General features: G+C 38.1%; 1 protein-coding gene across 7 annotated transcripts in view; it reads right to left on the bottom strand.

Moving 5' to 3' along the window:
- ADGRG6 (adhesion G protein-coupled receptor G6) overlaps positions 1 to 25,789 on the bottom strand; it is a 153,505-nt gene that overhangs the window by 82,039 nt on the left and 45,677 nt on the right. The gene's annotated exons all lie outside the window — the stretch shown is intronic.

Genomic DNA, 25,789 nt, shown 5'->3' with positions numbered 1-25,789 from the left:
GTGTGAAATACTTATAGTTTTGAAAAATACTTTCACTTCTTCCACTTGTTTATTTTAGTTGGCAATTATATACCTCTACGATTATCTCATTTACTCATCCACTCAGTGAATATTTATTGAATGTCTTCTACATGACAGGCGCTATTCTAAATAGTATATACCATGAGCAGGAAAGACAAAGTCTCTGTCTGAATGATTCTTACACTTCTTTGGACCCAAAGATACAAACCATAGTATAATGACAGATAATGATTAAGAGGTAGAAAGAAAAGTAAAGCAATCAATTATTTCTCAATTATTATTTACCTAGGGCCCGGTCACCAGCTAGAACCAGAAACCAAGATCTACTGTCTTTCTATTTAGTGATGCTTTTGAAATTAATATTCATGCTGCTTTTAAACATTTATGTAAATGTAGGCAGCAGTCTCATTTATTCAACATTCTGGATAAATAAACTGTCAAATAACTGATGACATACACTTTCAAACAATAAAAGACTGCTGCTGCTGCTGCTAAGTCGCTTCAGTCGTGTCCAACTCTGTGCGACCCCATAGACGGCAGCCCACCAGGCTCCCCCGTCCCTGGGATTCTCCAGGCAAGAACACTGGAGTGAGTTGCCGTTTCCTTCTCCAATGCATGAAAGTGAAAAGTGAAAAGTGAAAGAAGTCGCTCAGTCGTGTCCGACTTTTAGCGACCCCATGGACTGCAGCCTACCAGGCTCCTCCACCCATGGGATTTTCCAGGCAAGAGTACTGGAGTGGGGTGCCATTGCCTTCTCCCAATAAAAGACTTCTATTATGTTAATGGAACTCACTCTCAACTTACTGTGTTCTTCCCTCTTTTACTGGGTTGAGTAGAATGAATATACAATAACTTTTCTTAAAAATGGTAGTTAGTGTAAATATTACTTATTCTTCTATGATGTGGTGATATCTTCCAGGATTTAGATGTGTAATGTTACATTGCTCAAGTTAGAGTTTTCTTTTTTCCTGTCCCTGGGGCCACCTTGTGTTATGCAGGGGTTTTGCCAACCGGCTCCACAACCATTCTTTCTAACTTGTTCTCCATCCAGCTCCTCCTCCATAAATCTCCAACACCTTTTACAGAGCTGAGGATAGACAGGGAAAAAGATCTATGATCATCAAATGTTGGCCAAATGCCTTCTCTTACCCACTCCTGGAGCACCGTGCTCCTCTCCTTGTAGCATGATTAAGAGCAGCTGGGTGAATTCCTGGCGTGAGATGATTTTGCTTACTGTCTGGATCTCCCACTATTCTCTAGGCTCAACAAGCAGAGGTTTGGTACTGTCATAATCACCATCTGACCCCTCAGGACCTCACAGCATCCCTGCCACCTGGGAGGCCTTTGATTAAATTTGTTAAATTTCTGAACAAATAAATGAGTTACACAAAGAGTTGGACACGACTGAGCAACTGAGGGTGCATACACACAAATGAGTCACATGACTAAATTAAAGAATGACTGTAGTATATGAAACTGTCAACCAAAATCTAAGCCCCAAAAAAGAGTGCATCATATCTGAGATATCTCTTTGGATGGGGTTTTGAGGCTATTTCTTCCAATGATCTCACTCATGGCATGAGACTGAGATGATGAGGGCCTATCTCTCTGACATGTTTAGCTTTCTGTGACTGTACCCTGGGCTCAGAAGCAAGAACTAATCCTAGTAGATTAACAGTAAAGTATCCAGCAAAAGGCACTGGAGATTACAAAAGAAAAAAAGAAAGGAAAATAAGATACAATCTCTGAGTCATCCCAACATGCAAGCAGGCAGCATTATTTTTCCATAATAAGATGCTATGCCCTACATCCCTTACCCAACTAATGTTCATGATTTCTTTTACATTATTTTTACAAATTTACAAGAATTTTACAAATTCTTCTAGAGAGCTAATGAAAGGTATAAAAAAAAGTCAATCTGACTCACCACACTGACCACGTGACCTTGAACAAGTTAATCTCTCTGTACCTCAGTTTCACCACTTTTAGTTTAGTCGCTCAGTCATGTCCGACTCTCTGTGACCCCATGGACTGAAGCATGCCAGGCTTCCCTGACCATCACCAACTCCTGCAGTTTGCTCAAACTCATGTCCATTGACTCAGCGATGCCATCCAACCGTCTCATCCTCTGTTGTCCCCTTCTCCTCCTGCTTTCAATCTTTCCCAGCATCAGAGTCTTTTCCAGTGAGTCAGTTCTTTACATCAGGTGGCCAAAGTACTGCAGCTTCAGCTTCAGCATCAGTCCTTCTAATGAATATTCAGGACTGATTTCCTTTAGGATCGACTGGTTTGACCTCCTTGCAGTCCAAGGGACTCTCAAGAGTCTTCTCCAATACCACAGTTCAAAAGCATCAGTTCTTCAGTGCTCAGCTTTCTTTATGGTCCAACTCTCACATCCATACAGGACTACTGGAAAAAACATAGTTTTGACTAGATGGACCTTTGTTAGCAAAATAATGTCTCTGCTTTTTAATATGCTGTCTAGGTTGGTCATAGCTTTTTTTCCAAGGAGCAAGCGTCTTTTAATTTCATGACTGCAGTCACCATCTGCAGTGATTTTGGAACCCAAGAAAATAAAGTCTTTTACCATTGTTTCCCCATCTATTTGCCATGAGGTGATGGAACCAGATGCCATGATCTTTGTCTTTTGAATGTTGACTTTTAAGCCAGCTTTCTCACTCTTCTCTTTCACTTTCATCAAGAAGCTCTTTAGTTCTTCTTCACTTTCTGCCATGGTGGTGTCATCTGCGTATCTGAGGTTAATGATATTTCTCCCATTAATCTTGATTCCAGCTTGTGCTTCATCCAGCCCAGCATTTCTCATGATGTGTGCTGCATATAATTTAAATAAGCAGGGTGACAATATATAGCCTTGACGTACTCCTTTCCCAATTTGGAACCAGTCTGTTGTTCCATGTCCAGTCCTAACTGTTGCTTCTTGACCTAAATACAAATTTCTCAGGAGGCAGGTAAGGTGGTCTGGTATTCCCATCTCTTGAAGAATTTTCCACAGTTTGCTGTGATCCACACAGTCAAAGACTTTGGCATAGTCAATAAAGCAGAAGTAGATTTACACTGGCATAAACAAAAGCACCCACTACCCATGGTTATAGGGAGGACTGGATAGATTAGTTTCAGAATGTCCTAGAAACTGTACTGGCCACACACATAGCACTATTTAAGTGTTGGCTATTATCATCATTGCTATAACAAAATCTGTGCATCAAAAATTTAAGGGAAAAAAGTAACATCGATCTTAACAGAAACTCTTTTTCCTTTAGACACCCATTGTGATAGGAAAGACAGGGAAGACTCCCATAATCATCATTTAAAAAAGCATGTAAAGCATTCTTCTACATGATTCTCATCTACAGTAGCTAAATTACATTTAGACATAATACTACCAAATAGCGATGATCTTAATTGGATGAAATGTCAATTAAACTAGGCACAATATCATCATGTTCATTATACTGATGTTTATAGATCCCAGCAAAGGGTTTTCACATAGGTTATTTCACTTGGCATCATAACCACCCTGGGAATTAGTATCTCCTCCATCTACAGAAGAAACAAATAAGGCTATTATAGATTATATAAATTGCCAAAAGTTACATGTCTAATTGATAGGACCAAGGTTCAAACCAGCTCTTCTGAATGTAAATCCAATGTTTTCCCAGAGAAGGAAAGAAGTTGCCAAGATTAAACAAAAGACACAGCAAAGTGATGAGTTCAAGTCTTGTTTTAAGAGATAATGCTTTTTAATGGGTAATTTCTTAAACATAGTGTAATCACCCTGTTTTTGTTGTTGTTTAGTCATTAAGTTTTGTCTGACTCTTTTGCGACCCATGGACTTAAAGACCTCCCAGATCCTCTGTCCAAGGGATTTCCCAGGCAAGAATACTCAAGTGGGTTGCCATTTCCTTCTCCAGTAATCACCCTAAAATTAATATATTTTAAGAAACTAATTTTGAAATATTTGAGTAAAAATGTTCAGATCAGATCAGATCAGTTGCTCAGTCGTGTCTGACCAACTCTTTGCAACCCCATGAATCACAGCACGCCAGGCCTCCCTGTCCATCACCAACTCCCGGAGTTCACTGAGACTCAACGTCCATCGAGTCAGTGATGCCATCCAGCCATCTCATCCTCTGTCGTCCCCTTCTCCTCTTGCCCCTAATCCCTCCCAGCATCAGAGCAAAGAATGTTAGAGAGTCTAAAATGTAGTGTTTTGGATTTGTCCATTGGAGCAATAAAATATCACTGCTAATTGATCCCTATTCAAAGAGCCAGTACCCAAAGAAATTATTCTCTCTTGAAGGCGGGGCTACATAAAAAGATGGCACAGTAGCCATTGAATAAGGTCTTGGGAAAACCAGAGTTAACATCCTTTAAAAGCTATCCAACTCAAAACATCTGGCTCAAGTTGTTCTCAAAGACAGATATAACAACACATTCACACCCATACTTTATAAAAGCAAAGTTTTCAGATAATCTAAACAAACAAACCAAATTCCACCCTTGGTTCTTGCCTGTGCTTGCAATGTTGAGTAATAATTCACGTCTGCTTATTTTCACAAAACTTTATTCCTCAAAGAAACTCAAATCTGAATTGGAAAACCTCCATTATGACAAAGGCTATCTCAGTTTATATAGAATATTTAGACATAGATTTAATAACTATTATCTCATTTTACCTGAGGTTTGGATTCTGACTCCACCTTTGCTGCAAGTACTTCTCTATAAATCAAATACTATGTTCTTTAAAATCCAAGACAGGAGTATCAGATCCCAAGAGATAAATCAAAAGAGATCAATTTTAGCTGCTTTCAACACATATCTGTAGATGAAATAACTGATAATCCTATACTGTGTTCAATGGTGAACAAAATGAATGCACCTAAATTAAATCTCGGGTTTTGTTTTGTTTAATCTGAATGTGTGTAAAACTGGCACTAGTGAATTTGTTGGACAACTTGGATGGTGAAGAAGCATCTCTAGAAAATTTCCCTTCAGTTGCCTGCTCATTTTGCATCTCTTCGAAGTCACTGTTTGAATTCTCTGTACGAATCTCTTAAACGAATTGCTTAAAAAGGTTTAAAATATTTAGCAGCCTTGGTAGTTTCTGCAGATGAAACCTAAGGGCAGCAGCTGAGAGCTCTAGGGCTTGATGCCTCAATCATTACCAAGCTAGGGGAGCCACGCAACATTTCCCCTGATCAAGTGGAATGCACCAGATACATCACGAAATGTAAAATATAAATAACACTTTGGATGCTGGCAGGTGTTAAATAACTGATAATATACAGAACTGAATGACATCATCAAAGTATTTAAATTCAAGTGATTTTAGGCCTCTTTGTGTATTTTTTTCAGGATGGCAAGGAATCTGAAGGCAGTCTGGCTGTGACATCTGCGTTTCTGTTAATGTGACAGACTTGGCAAGCATGCCTGGGCTCCTCACCACTCCTCTTCAAGCTCGGCGCTCAAAGATAGCGTTTCCGCACCGGGAAAAGTCACTCTTTCACCAAGGTTTCATTGGTCGTTCCACCCTCCTGCTAGAACAAGCTAGGACATCTGTTTGCTCCCAAACTCGTCCTAAAGCACTGGTTTCCCCGGAGTTAACCAGAAAATTGTCTGATTTTCCTCTGTGATGTTTCAACCTGAAAATATTCTTCAGAAACACCACAAATATGAAAGTACTGCAATAACTTGGGCTAACTTGGGCTTCCCCAATGGCTCAGCAGTAAAGAATCCACCTGCCAATGCAGGAGACTCAGGAGACTTGGGTTCAGTCCCTGGGTTGGTAAGATCCCCTGGAGAAGAAAATGGCAACCCACCCCAGTATTCTTGCCTGGGGAATCCCGTGGATGGAGGAGCCTGGCAGGCTACAGTCCATAGGGTCGCAAAGAATCAGACACAAGTGAGCATGCATTCTGCTATTCTGCTGCAATAACTTAAACATGGAAAAGGTCCCACTCTACTTAAATCAGTTCAATTAAGTCTGACCTCACTAGAACAGGGGCTTCCCTGGTGGCTCAGAGGTTAAAGCGTCTGCCTGCAACGTGGGATCCCTGGGTCAGGAAGATTCCCCTGGAGAAGGAAATGGCAACCCACTCCAGTATTCTTGCCTAGAGAATCCCTTGGATGGAGGAGCCTGGTGGGCTACAGTCCACAGGGTCACAAAGAGTTGGACACGACTGAGCGACTTCACTTCTTCACTTCACTTCACTAGAATATGAACAAGAAGTTGAAATGAAGGTCCCTTCATGAGGCAGCACCATTAAACTTGAATAATTTTTTGAATCTCCAAAGAGATCCATAGGCACAACACCCTCAGACACATTTCTGTCTTCTGTGATACTGTTAATGTTTAAACTTTGAATCCTCTTTCCATAATCACCTTGGCATGAGAACATTCCCTATATAACTGCAAAAGGTAATACTTTTGAAGATCCAAACAAGAGAACTACTGTAAATCATTCTAGAGTCGGCTGAGCATGTAGATATATATCCTGTGTAAGAGGATTAAGAACCCAAGCACATGTGCATGCATTTGCACACACGCCCACACACATTTTCATGGGAAACTATTCTCTCTTAAGCAATCGTTGCGTCTTTCTCCAGCTGTTAAAAACACAATCTAAAGGCAATGCACCATTTTAAACAGTCTAAAGCTGCCTGCTTATAACTTACTCTACCTTCTAGTTAATGCATTCAAGTCTCTTATCCCCTTCCTTCCTGCACTTCAAGCCCCTAACTCTGAATTAATCTAGCCATGGACCTTCTCGCTCTCTATGCACTCATAGACTTCTGTATACTGCTGAAAGAATACTCAAAATCAGGCAGATTATTTTTACTAAAGAGGATTCCAATGTGATCTCACTCACCTTCTTCAACATTTGATGCCTCTGAACACTCCCTGATTCTGTGTCCTCCACTCAGTTCCCACTGTCTCCTTGATCTCCTCCTGCCTTTCTCTCTGCCCTCTCTGAGCACACCTCTGCTCTACTGGCCCTGACCTCAGCCAGCGGCACAGCATCAGCTGGGAGCTTGTTAGACCGAGATTTTCTGGTGATTCCCAAGTACACTAAAATCTGAAAAGTGCTCCTTTAAGTAATGCTGCTGCTGCTGCTAAGTCACTTCAGTCGTGTCCAACTCTGTGCAAACAGGCTCCCCTGTCCCTGGGATTCTCCAGGCAAGAAAACTGGAGAGGGTTGCCAGTTCCTTCTCCAATGCATGAAAGTGAAAAGAGAAAGTGAAGTCACTCAGTCATGTCTGCTTCTTCGCGACCCCATGGACTGCAGCCTACCAGGCTCCTCTGTCCATGGGATCTTCCAGGCAAGAGTACTGGAGTGGTTGCCATTGCCTTCTCTGCCTTTAAGTAATAACATACTACAAAATCAATTCACAATCTCCACACATGCACCTGCTTCCAAGAAGATCTATCTGCCCCTCCTGCATCTTTCTTAAAATTTTATTTTATTATTTTATTTTTGGCTGCGCTGGGTCTTCATTGCTTTGTGCAGGCTTTCTCTAGTTGTGGCTGGTGGGGGGCTATTCTTGAGGTGAGTAGGCTTATCACTGCCGTGCCTTCTCTAGTTGCAAAGCACCAGCCCTAGGCACTCAGGCTTCAGTAGTCGTGCAGCATGAGCTTGGTAGTTGTGGCTCGTGGGCTGTAGAGTGGGGGCTTAGTTACTCCACGGCACGTGAAATCTTTCCAGACCAGGGATCAAACCTGCGTCCCCAGCACTGGCAGGTGGATTCTTATCCACTGTAAACCTGGGAGGTCCCCTCCTGCATCTCTTAGTCATATTTGCACCATAACCCCAGAGGAGGACCTCTTACCTGAAGAGAATCAAATCAGGGACTTGGTTGCTCAGTCAGATTACCTCTCTATAAAGTTAGAGACACAAATTTTTCAGAGAATGATGAACAACAGAATGACAAAGTTATATAAACACAAAGGTATCAGCATCCTTTGCCACTTGCAAAGATAGATGCTGATGAGCAAATAGAGAAAAGAGAAAGAGAGAAAATGTAAGAACAGAGAGATAAGGGAAAACCAGTCCTCTGAAAAACAGACTCTCATTTCTAGACACTCCATGTCCAGTCACCAATGGAGGAGCTGTTCTTTGTGGCTTGTCCTTGGATCCTATGACCAGAACTCTCCTACCATTGACGCTTCTTCTCCTGATCCATTGTTTGTAGATTTCTGATCCATACAACCAAGTCTGCCCCAAGCCAACTCTTACAGGGCTCTCTCTCCTCTGTCTCCAGTTCTTCTCTCCTCACTCATTCTTGCTGGGTGATCTCATCCAAACATAGGCCTTCCTTATGTCCAAAAGCAGATGACATACATGTTCTCCAAACCACACTCATGCATGTCTGCTCAACATCTCTACTTGGACACTTCACAGATTCCTGGATCCAAACACTGTTCCTCCAACCACTTATTCATGTTCTAAGTGTTAGTTGTAAGAAAATCAGCCAAACTAGGACTCTGAATATCCCTTCTCTCTTCTTTCCTCTACGCCCCTTAAAGTGGTTTGTCAAGGGCTATGACATCATTTTCTTCACGGTTCTTTCATTTCTCCCCTTCTTTCATTTCTGTGGCCACTTAGTTCTTATCTTTCTTCCCTTAGAAAAAAGTTCAGTAACTAGTCTTTTGATCAATAGTCTTGTTATCTCTGACTCATTCCCCCCATCACTACAAGAAATATCTATGAAAATGCAAGTATAAAAATATTTCCTCTAATTCAAAATCTTCTCTGAAATCCAACAAAGCAAGCGTCTTTGAATGACCATATAGTGCTCCATATCTGTCCTGTTTGAATTTTCTAATCCATCACTCAACAATCCCCAACACCCATTTACCCAATAAATAGTTATCAAGCACCTCTGTGCCTGGCTCTGTGGTCTGATACTGAGAATAAATTGTGGGCAAGATATAACCCCAGATTTTATGGAAGGTATGCTGCTGCTGCTGCTGCTAAGTCGCTTCAGTCATGTCCAACTCTGTGCGGCCCCATAGACGGCAGCCCACCAGGCTCCCCCGTTCCTGGGATTCTCCAGGCAAGAATACTGGAGTGGGTGGCCATTTCCTTCTCCAATGCATGAAAGTGAAAAGTGAAAGTGAAGTCGCTCAGTTGTGTCCGACTCCTAGCGACCCCATGGACTGCAGCCTACCAGGCTCCTCCATCCATGGGATTTTCCAGGCAAAAGAGTACTGGAGTGGGTTTCCATTGCCTTCTCCATTATGGAAGGTATAGATTACTGCAAATACAGATAAATAAGTAGACAGTGATAATACAATGTGAAAATTGCTCTGATAGTGCATGCGTATGTGCTCGCTCAGTTGCTCAGCTGTGTCCGACTTTTTGTGACCCCATGGAGCCCACCAAGCTCCTCTGTCCATGGGATTTCCCAAGCAAGAATACTTGAGTGGATAGCCATTTCTTCCTCTAGGGGATCTTCCTGATTCAGGAAGCAAACCCACATCTCCTGCGTCTCCTGCACTGGGACACAAATTCTTTACCACTGAGCCACATGGGAAGCCCATGATGGAGCACGTAGACGAGTAGATAACTGCAACTACCTAGGTTTAGGTTTTGTAGAAATAGAACCATTTCTAACAGATGAGAAAGAAACTGAGACCTAAACATGCAGCAGATAAGTTGGCCAATGGAAGAGGGGAGGCAGAGGAGAAAAAGAAAAGAGAGTTCTGCACAGTAGAGTCACCAGGTTGCATCAGCTTGTGGGTGAGAGAGAGCATGAACTGTTCCAGTAACTTAAGAGTTTTGTTTAGCTGAAGCAGAGTGTACAAAATGGGGAGAAACATTAGATAAAGATGTCAAGGTAGGCCAAGATTAGATTCTGCAGGGTTTTGCAAGCAAAGCTAAAGAAAAAAATTTTAAATGTAATATGAGCAGTAGGGAAAATTAAAAGGTTTTAATTATGGGAAAGTAAAATAATCAGATTTGTACTTAGCACATTTTTAAAACCTCACCCTTGTGCACATAAACACACAATTACCAGTGAGCAAAAACTGTTGTAAGAATAACTTCAGCCTTATGCAAAGGGTTTGAGAGATGACAAGGAGAGAGACAAAAGACAGAAAACTATCCTGGCAGTTCGTTTGTGGAAAGAAAAAATCAGTCACAGTGGTAAAGGAAGATTAATTCTACCAAGATTCAGTGAAGCAAAGCCTAATTGTTGATGGGTAAGATTAAAACGCAGCAAAATGACCAATCTAGTGTTTATCAAAGATGTCTTACTTTGATCTATTATCTCTTTAAAAAAAAAAAAAAAAAAAAACAGAACAGGAAACTATAAAAAAAACACTCACCTAATGTTCATTTCACTTAAGAATGCCACAGAAAACCTGGGATTATCTAGGCAGCATTGCAGGGTAAAACTGGTTTATGTTAGTATTACCCAGAAAAGTACTGCTAAATCTCACCAGCATAAGTGGAGAATGTCTTAGCCTCATAAAAGCTAATTATAGTTCTAATACCCATCAAGGCAATGATGTCATTACTGGCTAAACAGCACATGACTAATTCCTTGAGCACTGAAGGCAGCTAATGAGATATCCATGTAAAGTACTAGGACTATACTTGCTCATGGAGAGATGCTCAAATAATATTCATTTAGAGTGTTGTGACTGTCGTTATTATTTAATAGCAGAGCATGTTAGGCATATTTTGGTTCATTCATTCATTTATTTATTCAATTTTCTGGGCCCCTACTTCCATTCATTTTCAGTTTTCTTTTAAATATCTTTACATTTATGTTTATCAGAGGATGGTCAGAGGGAAAGTAGGATTAAAAGGTCCTTTTTATTATGGTTGCAGGTGTGGAACCTGAAATTAATAGCTAGAACTAGTTTTGATTTTAGAAACTTGCCCTCCAAATAAGTTGGGACAATATATTAGGGAGAAGATGGCAGTAGGTAAATGTGCATCTTAGCTCAAATTTTCCAAATGAGCCTTTAATTTGAGGATAAAAAAAAAACAACACTCAGATTTGTGCACTTAAATGGGAGCAGTTTAAATAGTCAAGGTTTGGAGCAAAGCAAATTATCAATGCAACTGGATAATTCTGTCCCTTTATGCAGTACTTTTTAATGTAAACAACTTAGTAATAAGGAAGAACTGATGTAAAAATTATATAATATAGATTTTAAAAAATAAAGAAAAATGTTTTTCAGTAAAACTTTCCATCCATTTTATACATAAATAGGTTGTTTAAATACACTGTCTAACTGCCTTAAGTTAATCCATCACTGGAATTAATTACTTTTCAAAATATTTATACAGTGTTAACTTTGCACATAAATCTCAAGTATAATATATTAGAGAAGTGTGTGTGTGAGAGAGAGAAAGAAATAGATTATCTCAAGTTTTAGTAAATTCTAAAGTGGGACTTTGAAAAACTGTTTCTTAGTCCAGCTCCTTTCTAGCTAACTCACAAGGTCTAGCTGATTAAAAAAAAAGTTATTATTATGGAAAAAAATCATTATAGCAGGAACAATATGCTTATGAAGCTAAACTAGAAGCTTTCTCAAGATCCTTTCCAGATCTAAAATTATTACCATTCAAGGTATTTTCTTAATGTGAATACATGTCATATACACCCATATAAAGTCATAAACCCATCTTCTCTGGAGGTGAAGAGAAATAAAAATAACTGTAATAACAACCGGCAGTTGTTAGTAGTGAATGACTACTTTGTGCCAGGTGAGAGGGGATTAAATTGTCTTCTCCTTGAAAAAATCTATGGTTATGTGAATAGTTGGGACACATGACAAGTGGATCACAGTGGGTTCTGCTCTTGGCTAGTGACTGGCCTTGGTTTCCATATTTGAAGGAAATGTCTTTTCTGGTTCTAAAACTCTAGTGGAGTGATGGATCAGAGCTTCAGGTGCCCCTCCCCTGGAAGAAACTTCTGGGAGAGTCATGAAGACATCAGGTGCTTCCCCAAGGAAAGCGCAAGAGATTATAAGGAAGAGGGTCTTTTTGAGTATTCATGAGTCTCAACTTGTTTGTGTTATTTGTCCACATTGGAGCCATAAATCAGCCAATGCAGGTTGAATGCAAGTGGAGCTTAGTGCTCGGCAAACATCCTGGCTTCTGGGATATATTCCGACTGCTCAAGAAATTTCCACATCTTGCTAACACTACTTTTTGTGCTATTTTGATATTGCTGGCTTAGAGTTACAGAGCAAGTTGTGACAGATTGTGAAGATTCAGAGTGTGGTTACATCAAGGGAAAAAAAATCACCTCCCTTCTACTTAATATAGCTGCTTTTGTATGTTCTTGATGCCTACCAGCTTACTTTATAAAAGAAACAAAAATCATCTATTACTTTCATAAAGTTAATACACTTACTGAGCAATGAGGCTGAACTTTGGTCTGCTACTCTATTGCCAAAATGTTTATCTAATTTCAAACTGCACTGGGCTGGGGACAAGGCGATGTAGGTGTAACACTGTACAGCCTCTGGCAGGTTATTTACATCCAGGCAGCTTCATCAACTTCTCCACAGTTAAATGGCTTCATCCCTGCCCTGGGGAGCCTTCACACCAATCACCAGCCTGCAGCAAAAACACACTGGAAGAAGTTCACAAAGTTCACCACGCTGGATAATTATAAGTTTCCAGGATAGTATGAAAGTCTACTTGCTTACTGTCCTCTTTCAGTCAGCTTTATTTTTAAACTGCAGAAAAATGGGAGAGTGACTTGTTTACAGGTGAGTGAATAAAGTCACACCTGCAGGCAAGACAGAGAGAGGCCAAACCACCAAAAGCGGGTGGGTTGGGTGGTCTACATGGCAAACAGGGTAGCATGTTTCCCGTTGGAGCTGCTGACCTAAGAAAAGAAGTTGCTCAGTGTGCAAGAGGGCTGAGCCGGGCAGGCACACCTCTGCTGCTGGAGAGTGCTGGAGGACTCAGGCTGCTCAGGACTCTTTCACTGGCTTCTGGGGAAGCTGAGCCATCGCTGGCTCTTCTGTAAATTGCTTCTACGCTCACAATCACCATTTAGCTTTGAGAGTTGTTTGTGGGAAGTGTTGTGTTAGTCGCTCAGTCATGTCTGACTCTTTGCGACCCCATGGACTATAGCCTGCCAGGCTTCCCTGTCCATGGAATTCTCCAGGGCAGAATACTGGAGTGGTTTGCCATTCCCTTCTGCAAGGGATCTTCCCGACCCAGGGATCGAACCTGGGTATGCTGTATCACAGGTGGATTTTTTAGTCTGAGCCACCAGGGAAGCCCATTAGAGGGAAAGGGAAATATTACTTTAATATACAGATTCCTTTTACGATCCCATTTAGAACAGCAAGTACGGAAATTTTGTAGGGCGTTATCTAAGGAAGTTATTTTGAAATAACAATAGGTATAATACTATTCTTGCTCAGTAGCAAGTATAATACAAAGCTCAGTCACCCCCAACTCATCAGACTGAGCCCCAGGAATTAATAAAATGACATTAAGAAGGTCCACCTTACAGAAAAACTCAAAGGGAAATTCCAAACAATGGTAATGTGGGATTCCAGTATAAATACAAAACTCTGGATAGACACATATCGTTTCCCAGGGAAGTATATATGATGGGAAGGCCGTGTGCCATTTTGGCATCAAATCTCCATCCAAAAAAGATGAGAAACTTTAGGTTTCTCTATTCCTTCATAATAAATTAAACTAAATAAGAGATAATTTAGATAACAGATCTTTTCTGAAAATCATTTGCTAAGATAATTTGAGTAAAATCTCTACTCAAGGCAATCAAAATGATTTTCTTCTCCAATAACTTTCTGTTTGGGGGACAATCAAGACATTAGGCATTTTTCTGAAGGACCACTCAGCCAACGTGGTTCTGTCCCAAGTAGAAGGACTGCTAGCCTCACTGTGCAAAATGAGCCAAAACAAAAAAGTCAATTGAGATTTTAATTAAAGTTAGTATTTGCTTGTAAAGTGACATTAATAGTTTGCACATACGTGATTTTCTTGATAGGAATACTTTTTAAAATTATCAAAAATATTTTTTCTCCAACATACATCTTTTTCAAGGATAATATTTTATGATGTTTTACAATTATTTTTCTACAAAGCTGAAAGTCATGATTCAAAAGTGAGCAAGGCAGAAAATGTTCCTTGGTCACTATATGTTTCATAATAAACAACAGTCAAGAAGAAATATATGACCCATGCTTAACTTAAAATGCAGGCCAAAGCTCTTGGCTAAAAGATAAAAGAAATGTTCTAAGTGACTGTATGAAAAACTTAATGTATAGCAACAAATGCAGGATCGTATCTAGTCATTAGCAATTCAAACATAGCAAAGACCCTTTTCACAGAAGAACATGGGCAAAGCAGACCTTTAAGGACAGCCTATCTTGTCATTTCTGTTTACTACATTTAAACATTTGCTCACGGGAGAGCTGAAAATTAAGCACCTATAGTTCACATAAGGTCTTTTGGAAGCAAATCTAAGTTTCCATTTGAACTGGCTTTGGAGTTGCTCCTATGCCAACATCTGTACAGCTGTTCTCAGTACATACACCCTCCAAAAACCAGACTAGAAATAGCACACGGCCTGGCTGGAACTCTGTGCACAGCGTTTCAGTCAAAGACAGCACTGTCCTCTAAAGCACATTATTCAACAATTAGATTTGGGCTGCTGAAGCGAAAGGACAAAGGCTCCACTATATCCTGTGCAGTTCTATCAATTTGCTTCATGATGTCATTTTTAGGTACAGCCTTTCCATTCACAGTCTGATTTACAGGGTTTCCAGTGATGTAGAAACTATGCAAAAAGATGTGCGTCTACCTCTTAGGCTACAGGCTTTCTAGAAGTATAAAAAAAATAAAGACTTCAGTAAGAAAACTTCATGTCAAAGTAACTTTTCTATCAAAACCCATTAATAAAGGTAAATTTTAATGTTAATGAAACCTTAATGAAAAAAAGTATATCCACTTGTATCCTACTTGGTACAACATCCAAAGAAAGTAAATGTGCTGATTCTTTTTGCTGCCTTCAGTAGACTGGAAAAAATTTAAGAAATAAAAATAAAAAAGAAAAGATAATGGCAATGCTCAGCTGATTTGATCCTGGAATTTCGGGAAAGGTTGGACAGAACACTCTGCACTAAGAATGTTTGATATAAAGTGATTAAACCATCTTATGAGTGGCATCTTGTTAGGTATAATTGGAATAGCATTATGGCAGATTAAGCTATCACCTTTTCCTCTCAACCTCCTCTGGTAACCGGGGTAAGGGAATATAGGGAAGTAATACAGGGAAGTAAAAGAAAATAGATTTTAGACATAGCTTGAGTGGGAGCTCTTTGCTGTCTTTTCCCTCTTTGATTCTTTGAGTTATATCCAATAAAAATGGAAGTAGAAGGGGAAAAAAAAACAAATGGCTATCTCTAAGATAACTAACTTATCTTGGGTTCATTCTGTAAAACTGCTAATGCCAGTACACAAACTTACAAATTCCCTTCATCCTACAGACAAAGGCTTGGGGTTTTTTGTTTGTTTGTTTCGGTTTTAGGAGGGAAGATGAGAAAATCTGAAAATCCTGTGATAAACACTCTGAAATTCAACACTATTTTTCTTGGCAGCCTTCATCTAATTTTATTTGCTTGCTTTCTTTGTCAGGTTTTTCTATGGATTAAACAACACGAATTCATAACATGAGCTAGGCTAAAAAAAATAAAGAATCACAAAGGACAAAGTTCTACATGCACACACATAATATGTTCCCCTTCTGGACACATATAGGATATAGATGCAGACAATTTCCATAAAGTCAGGGCGTATGGCTACTTGATTCACTGCTAAATATCCAATGCTCACTGTTAGGCATGGCAAAGATTCACCACTCAAATACCCAGAAACTGAGAAACACACACACACACACGTACTTCAAAATACATACACAACATTAACATATACACTTTTACATATATTTTAGATATATGTATTATAAGATTAAAAAAAAAATCAGAATCCTTATAGAAAAAAATCAAGTCGGACACGACTGAGCGACTGAACTGAATCAATCTATACTTACACAGCACATACTAAGTCTAAAGAATATGTTGTAAGCATTAAAGAGGAAAATAATTTACTTTGGGAGGAATAAGAAGCCACAGTAGTTGCTGTTCAGTCACTCAGTTGTGTCTGACTCTTTGTGACGCCCTGGACTGCAGCATGCCAGGATTCTCTGTCCATCACCAACTCCCTGAGTTTACTCAAACTCATGTCCATTGAGTCAGTGATGCCATCCAACCATCTCATCCTCTGTTGTCCCCTTCTCCTCCTGCCTTCAATTTCTCCCAGCATCAGGGTCTTTTCTAATGAGTCAGCTCTTTGCATCAGGTGGCCGAAGTATCGGAGTTTCAGCTTCAGCATCAGTCTTTCTAATGAATATTCAGGATTGATTTCCTTTAGGAGTGACTGGTTTGATCTCCTTGCAATCCAAGAGACTCTCAAGAATCTTCTCCAACACCACAGTTCAAAAGCATCACTTCTTTGGTGTTCAGCCTTCTTTACAGTCCAACTCTCACATCCATACATGACTACTGGAAAAATCATAGCTTTGACTAGACAGACCTTAGCAGAGAGGTCACAAATTTCCCAAAGTAGGAGTGTCACTTGTATGTAAGGCCAGTTGTTGACATTATACATTTTCTCATCTTAAACCATCCAGATCTCTAGTCTCAATAACATTTAGCAGAATATCCCTTTGTGTGGAAAGCTAGGTGACCTACCTGATGCCTCTCATTTTACAGATGTGGAAGCTAAGGCCCAGAGTTACCAACTGACTTGCCAAAAAGAACACTATGAATTAAAATAAAAATGAGAATTGTTTCTGTTTCCCAACTATGTTAAATGCAAATATTTTCTAATATGTATATGCCTGTGATATATTTAAATGCAAAAAATAAATTTTAGCATGCCTATAGGGCTTCCCTGGTGGCTCAAATGGTAAAGAATCCACCTGCCAATGCAGGAGATTCAGGTTCAATTTCTGGGCAGAGAAGATCCCCTAGAGAAGGGAATGACAACCCACTCCAGCATTCTTGCCTGGAGAATCCCATGGACAGAGGAGCCTATCTGGCTCTAGTCCATGAGGTTGCAAAGGAGTCGGGCACGAAATAGTAACCAAACAACAACAGCAACAATCAAAGTATACCGTTGATCAATGAAACTTCCTATATTACCATTAATACTTAGAGTAATTTTTAGGAAACTTTTTCTTCTTTTTCGATGAAGTCTAAACATCTCAAAAGAAAATCTTATGTTCAAATATTGCTTTGCTCATGATCCATAAATATTTTTTCAAGCAAAGAGAGCAAGGTATTTAGTCACCAAAGTATACTTTGTATTCACACTGAGGTAGCAGATGCTTTCAAATGATGTTAGGAAAGAAGAGAGAAGTAAATTAGAAAAGGATATTTTTCATTATCCTATTTTTACCAATCCAAAGATACACACTGTTCCCACTGAAAAAATGTGCTGTCGTATGCCTATATCTAAATTTGCTTTTTCCTTTTGATCTTTTAACATTTGATGCAGAGTCCAATTATAAGACGGCTCAGTTGATCAAAGACGGACTGTCATACTCCCTTTGATGCATCCTCTAGAGGGCTTAACAAACACCATTTTAAAAATATACTGTACCAGAACATAAACCTATCACTCATGTTTGTTTTTCATTGAATTTCTGGTAACCGAGTGGTGTGATGATTCTCAAAACCTGAATTCCACCACTCCATTACCATGTAGCTAATGGGTTCAGAAAAATCCAACCACAAAAACATAATCACAGCAGTTCTCTGTAAAGTGGTACCTGAAACCTCATTGATTACGACACTTAAAATATTCCCTGTGAAGGTCAAATTCAAAACATATTTATGAAAAATAAACCTTTATGTTTAGATTTTAAATCTGTTGGCCAGAAAAAACATGGTAATTTGGTCCAAAATATAAAAAACGAACGTAGAAATCCAGGAGAATATTTAGCTACCTTATTCAAATAAAAACTCTTGTCTGTACTTGAAAGTTATAATGAAGAGCTCCCCAGGAATTTAGAAATCAGATTGTTCTTTAAAGCATTAAATTTTAACTCTTTTGCATTGATACCAATAGACAGAGTCTACTGGTCTTAGAAAAAGAATCTTAGAAAAAGAATCTTTCTGAGACCGGTAAGATATGACTGTTATCAAAATGAATGTGGAGAAATATTTACAATATGGTAAAAGGAAAATCTAAGAATTCAGTGGTAATACCTATCTATGTATTATACTAGGCCAGCAAGAAAATCCTAGAAAATGGCCCAGAGTCCTTGTGCCACTAAGACCAAGACTCTCATGAAATGGAAACACAAAGTTCATTTCTACTGATAGTGTTAAACACTGGATTCATCACAATCTTTTCATTCATACTCAGACCACTTCTAGTTTCTTCTTTAGGTGTGCCATCCACTCTTCTGGCTCCTCTGATAGATATTACCCATTATATATCAAGAAACTGGCTCATTAAGATTTGGTTTCTCAAGTAAAGCGATATCCCCATGACAGCCAGGCAAGTAGGGGTAATTTCAAAAATATTTAACAATCCATAACAACTTGGGCTCCAACCAATTAGAGGAGATATTGGCTGGGAAGGTGGCCATAAAAAACAGGTGAATACCATCAGGTTTGACTCAGATTTCTGTACTCATTTTTCTTATCCCTTGACTTGTACATAAACTTTCAGTTACTTGTCCTCCCTCTTTTGCTATGAGATCCATGAGCACAGGGACTTATTTACCACTGTATCCACAAAACCTAGTCTAATTCCTGGTCCTGGTCCTGAAAATAAATAAAAGAATGAATGAATGAAAAAATGAAGGAACAAGTAAGTATTAGTTTGGGTGAATCTACCATTAAGAGACGGACCCATTTTCACAGTGGGCTCAAAATGAAATTTCTGAGCCTCCAAGACTGAGTGATAGACTAATTCACCAAGGACACCTTCAGGGAGGTCACCTGAGGAAACAGTGTCAGCATCCTTCCTGCAAGCAGACCACTATCTTGACCCAGTCTTTCAGATACCCTGGGGATTCCCCCGCTCCACACACACACAGAACCTCCAGTGAGATTACCAACATAAGAAAACTTTACATTCTTTGTCTTCTCAACACAAATCTAAGACATAACAACAGCCAACACATTTAACGGATTAAGATCCCAAGTCAATTTTGCCACAAATTAAAGTCTGGATGAATTTAAAAGTTTGATTGCTGAAACAGTCCCTTTAACCATGTAATAATTAAGCTTCCCTTTTCAATTTGCTGTGCTTTAGTCCAAGACTACACTACCTGAGTGTCATCTTACTCTCCCTTATTAACATTACTCAGGATGGAATTACTTGGAATGCCTTAAGGAAAACTTCAATATTGCTGTAATGAAAACATTTACAACAAATATGACCAAGGCTTAACATATTTAGTATAGAATTGGTTAAAAAAATCACTAGAAGAGAAAATGTTTATAATGGAAAATTAACTATACAAATCATTCAATATGCCAATCCAAATAAAGGAAATCCAAATGAGACATTATGTTTTCTATCAAACTGGCAATGATTAAAGCAATATTACCCAGTAGTGATGAGAGGCTCATCAGATAAACACTGATACTCTTCATTGTAAAACTGTACATATGTATTTACCTCTGCTGCTGCTGCTGCTGCTAAGTCGCTTCAGTTGTGTCCGACTCTATGTGACCCCATAGACAGCAGCCCACCAGGCTCCCCCATCCCTGGGATCCTCCAGGCAAGAACACTGGAGTGGGTTGCCATTTACTTCTCCAATTTACCTCTACTTAGAAATAATTTTAAACCTCCAGAGAAGTTGCAAAAATAACACGAAGAACTCTTGACACAGAATCACTTATTGTAAATATTTACCCCATTTGTTTTATCATTTTTCTTATCTTCTCCTTTCCACTGTCTGTAGACACACACACACACACACACACACACACACACACACACACACTCTCTTTTTTCCCTGAATCATCTGAAAGTAACTTACATTTACTGGGGCTTCAGGGTTTATTTATTTAATTGAAATTTTTGTTGAGGTATTTGTTGATTCACATGCAGTTTTAAAAAATAATACAGAGACAGCCCAGGTACTCTACCCAGTTCCTCCCAATGCTGACATTTTGCAAAACTAGAGTACAATATCACAACCAGGATACCGATACAATACACCTCTCTTTTTCAGATTTTCCCAGTTTCACATGTGTTTGTGTGAAGGTGTGTGTATTTCTCATGATTGCTTAATTTCATCTATGTAAAGCCAGTTATGTATATTATAGCTCAAGTAAGGGGCAAGATTTGTACAGATTTCAAGAATTATAAACCTTTATGCTTTTTTAAAGTGAGGAGTGAACCCAACTTAATAAAAGAACTTACTTTAAGTAATATAATAGCACTTCATTATTTAGGCTCAAGAACATGATCTTTAACCAGAAGATGAAACAAAATTATAAGCAGGCTTAAATAAACCAAATTACCATGCTTTTTAGTCTGGAAGAATTGAGGCATTCTCTGTGCTACTCCTCATGTCCCTTCCTGAAAAGATTTGCCATAGAAATACAATTGGGATACAGAGACAGAAGTTAATTCTGACTATTGCTAATATTAAGAAAATTAGTACCATGTTAATTTCTCCACCAATTTCAAAATCTCTTCACTAGTTTCTCTTTAATTGTGACTTTTTAGAGGAGTCAGTAGGAGTAAAGAGGTGTAAGACAGTAGGTTTTTTTTTTTAATTTATTTTTAATTGGAGGATAATTGCTTTACAACGTGGTGTTGGTTTCTGCCTTACAACAGTGTGAATCAACCATAAGTATTCATGTATCCCCTCCTCTTGACCCTCCCTCACCCCTCCACCCCGTTCCACCCTCTAGGTCATCACAGAATACTGGGGAGGTTTTTTAGATTATTTCAGTGATGCGTTTGGATTAAATGGTATCTATATTCCTATAAACCTGGAGAAGGAAATGGCAACCCACTCCAGTATTCTTGCCTGGAGAATCCCATGGACAGAGGAGCCTGGTGGGCTACAGTCCACGGGGTCACAAAGAGTCGGACACGACTGAGCGACTTCACACACATTAGCCATGTTGCCATTGGGGAAAATGCAATTTTAGTTGATGACATTATCTGATCATAAATTTATGTTTCAACACAAAATAAGTCATCTTAAAGAGTACAATCAGAACATGCTGGGAGTGGGGTGCCAGGATTTATGATATTCTATTTCCTCCCTTTTTGTGGGTCACTAAAAATCCACATATTTAACTGACCTGTAAATTAGAAAGACTATTTTGAATTCAAACAGTGTTGATCATTATATGAATAAGATTTCTTAACCAAAAAAGCAATAGGTTTAATACAGTGCTTTATATTTACAAATCAAACTTTTGTTCAGTATTTTCATTATTTGTAGCATCTTTATAGCTATCAGCCAACAAGTATAAGTAGAACAGTTTTCATCATGGCTATCAAAGATAACAAGATATTTTTTCAAGTTATGTACATTTCCCCTAGTCCGGTTCCTAACTAAAAACTAAAGAAAAATTAAAGACAACTGCACTTTTATACGGAGAAGGCAACGGCACCCCACTCCAGTACCCTTGCCTGGAAAATCCCATGGGTGGAGGAGCCTGGTAGGCTGCAGTCCATGGGGTCGCTAAGAGTCGGACACGACTGAGCGACTTCACTTTCACTTTTCACTTTCATGCATTGAAGAAGGAAATGGCAACCCACTCCAGTGTTCTTGCCTGGAGAATCCCGGGGACGGGGGAGCCTGGTGGGCTGCGGTCTCTGGGGTCGCACAGAGTCGGACACGACTGAAGTGACTTAGCAGCAGCAGCACTTTTATATCAAAAACTCTCAATGCATCAACAAATCTGTAACATCTATTTCTTTCTCCTTTGCCACTCTTTAGGGAATTTCTCAGTCATGCAAAGCTTTTACTGAAAAATGAGTATTTCTCAAGTCCCCTTGGACTTTTATAATTTGCAGTATTTTACAATCTGATTGTTGAATGAGTCATACTTCTGATATTTATTGGCGCTGACTTGACTCTCAATTCTCCTAATCTGTGATTCCACCTTTCTGCCTTGCTCTAGCCGCTTTACCTGAATTATTTGAAGTTGAAGTAGAATCAATTCATTTCTTAATAGCTCCATCATTTAAAGAGATCTTCAAATATCCTAATAGTTATTAATATGTTTTATTGCAAGGACAATTTGATAACTACAATTCTAGACTCTCATAGAATGTCAATCATAATGTTAGATATATTCAAAAGTAGCATGTGTGTGTGTGTGTCCTCTCCATCACCTTTCAATTTTAGATCTTATCTACCAACTATTGCCTAAAATAGAATGGAAACAGCTTTTTATCTGTAGTTTTAAGGCACCCAGTTACTTCAACAAAAGTTTCTGGAGGAGGCAGTACCCAGTAGTATCAATCATCTAAATAAAATAGCCATTTAACTAGTTAATGGTAAAACTTTCTAGACTGTCTAGCTTTGAAAATTTCCTTCCTGTGAGAGTCCTTTAAATAATATTCCACACTATTTTCTTTAAAATATGTCCATAACTAAATACCAATTTACATGCATCCGAAGGATAAATCATGTTATATCTTTTCTTTTGAGATTGGATATTTTGTATGTACTGTAGACATGACCTGGAAATAGTGAACCACATGAGGTATTAAAATGCACGTACAATATTCAGACTGTAATCATAAAGCATTTCAAATACTTTTACTACTAAGTTATAGTATAAAGAAAAACTGGTTATCACATTGTTAGATGGTTTCTTCTCAAGTATGTTTCTTTCACTTGAGCTCATGTAGTATTTTTCTTATCACTAATACTCTGGAAACAAAACAATCAATGACTCCATCTAGAAAAGACTTTTTCTCCTCTTTACACAGAGTAATAAATTCAAAATAATAAATCATGTATCAGCATGTAAGCTAGATCTTTCTGATTTCCCTATGAATGCCTTTTCAAGACTTCCAACCAAAAAAAAAAAAAAAATCCAGTAGGAACTGTAGCTATTTGTTCAACGAAGATATCTTTCATACATTTCATTTAGTATTTTGATAAACTGTAGAAACAGGAATTCAGTGCTATAAATTTAAGTACTAGCAAAGTACCATATAAATAACTATGGGGTAATATAAATCTTAATGTTTCATTCCAGGAGAATGTAAATTAAGAACTTCCCCATTTTGTTTTCTTTTGCCAGATAATTCACACAAAATGTCTTAAATTTTTGTACCTTATTAAAATAAATAGTAAACTGCAAATTTTCACATCTCTGGATCTGGCTATTCTAAAAGTTTGTTGTTTAGTTGCTAAGTCACGTCTGACTCTTTTGCAACCCCATGGACTGTAGCCTGCCAGGCTTCCCTGTCATGGGATTTTCCAGGAAAGAATATTGGAGTGGGTTGCATTTTCTTCTCTAGGAGATCTTCCTGACCCAGGGATAGAACCCATGACTCCTGTTTGGTAGGAGGACGATTCTTTACCACTGAGCCAACAGGGAAGCCCAATCTAAAAGTTATGGATAATTAAATATTATGATGCTTGGAAACTAAACATATTTTTCCAAACCAGATAACTTTCCTTCTCTTCTTTAATGGTAATTAAAATATTAAGACTAATTTCATATTCAAGTTTTAAAATTTATAATTTAATACTTATACTTTATAGATTTTTTAATAAACTAAAATCTATATAATGTTTATCTAAAAACTTTATCTTTTTATCTTTCACAGAACAATTTCACTAAACTAGATCATTAGGGAGAAATCATAATTTAAAATAAACAGCAAATAAAATCTTATTCAAAGACACTGGCTGCACCTCCTCATTTTTATTAAGTGATAAATATAATTTGTTTTCTGAATGTTATTTAAAGTAGGATTTAATATTTATTTGCTTAAAGATGGTTCACTATTTCCAGATACTGAATTTTTGAAAGATACTATGTTATTTTCTTATTTCCAAGTACTGTCTTTACTCGAACAACCACATAAGTTCTGAAAAATCCCATGGACAGAGAAGCCTGGTAGGCTGCAGTCCACAGGGTCACAAAGAGTCAGACATCACTTAGAAACTAAACAACAATAAGTTCTTCGTGACTATGAATAATACACAGATGCTTATCAAGGTATCAATAAAATTATTAAATAAAAATACAGAAAAAGCAGGATATTAACTTTATACACAGTAAGGTCAAAAAGGTATCTCATTTTCACAGAAAATACAGAGAATACATTTATAGACAAGTATTTTTTTATCCGTTAATATCAACAACCCATTCATGTATATCTGGGAACCATGCTGGGGTACATGTACAAGTTATATAGCACATGAGTAAATCGGAAGTCAGAATTTCATCTGTATTTGTAGGAGAAATTTCACTCATCTAAATATGTTTGTAAATAAATAAAACTGATTTTTTCCCATTATCTTTCTTCTTCTAAATAGTTAAATATATATTTACTCTGGGGAAAATGACAATTTATGACAGATGACTATGAACGAAACTGATTTTATTCATTTATCTACCATGTGATTAGTTTTGTTAAGAAATTTTGGTAATCTTTTAAAATTGCTTATAAGGTTAGCAAACTTAAAAAAAAAAGTCTGAGGAGAACAATGGAAACAATTTTACTACCAGGTCTGTGGTTTACTAATTTTGACTTTGGTTAAAAAAAAAACAACAACTGAAATAGTTAATTATGAAAATTTCTTTATGCTTTATTTAGTTGGTAAAGCTTTAATAAGAATGCTCAAAAAAATGGGAGTTTTATAATAAATATTATCAAGTTAATGGTAGAGATCATTTCTCCTGAAATTCTTTTTAAAAGACTATACTGTGCGCCATGGACAATAAAAATTGTTCAATTTCCCCTTGGTTATTCAGAACATTATAATTTCTCATTTTAAATAATGATCACTGTACTATAGCATAAATAAGGATTGGGAAAGCATTGCAGAATTGGGTCTCCTCTGGAATTTGACTTTTGGAATAAATTCCTGAGAGAAACTTAGTTTCCTAATGTTCTTTCTTTCAATAATTTTCTCTTTGCCTCTGGAGAATTTTTTTCCACTCAGTTATATTCTGTCTCTCTACACTTGTTATATCTCTCCAAAACTCCTACTACTGACTTGCCTTCCACTCTAATTTATTCTGTCTTTGCACAAAGGTCTTTATGGCATCATGCCCTGATGACAAGCTACGTTGCCAAATGCTGAAACTATGGGCCTCTTAAGAGGTGAACTGCACCAAAAGAAGTGTTTTCTAAATTAACCCTAAATGGCAAGCTTTCCAGGCATGGGATCTGATTCAGATTACACTTTTGACATTCATTTCAATTAATGAAGTTCTGGTGATAAAGTTTTGTTTGTTTTTTAATTGTTTTCATTGGTTAAATGCTCATAAAATTATAGAACTCTAATTGGATGGAATTACAGAGTGTAAAGTCCACTGTTTCATTTTCTAACCTATCAGAGAGGAGGAGAGGAAGAAGAGGCAGGCACAAAGTGCCCAAGGCTACAGAGTTTTACTCAACAGCTTAACTGTGATTAGAATTTTGCTCTCCATTCACATTTCCAAGCAAAGGATAAACCAAGATCTTGATTTTTTCATTAAAAAAAGTGGTCATTAAGT

Source organism: Bos taurus, chromosome 9 (genome assembly GCF_002263795.3).
Source record: "Bos taurus isolate L1 Dominette 01449 registration number 42190680 breed Hereford chromosome 9, ARS-UCD2.0, whole genome shotgun sequence".
Lineage (NCBI taxonomy): Eukaryota > Metazoa > Chordata > Mammalia > Artiodactyla > Bovidae > Bos > Bos taurus.
The sequence above is the reverse complement of the archived record's forward strand: the minus strand, read 5'-3'. Positions and strand labels throughout refer to the sequence as shown.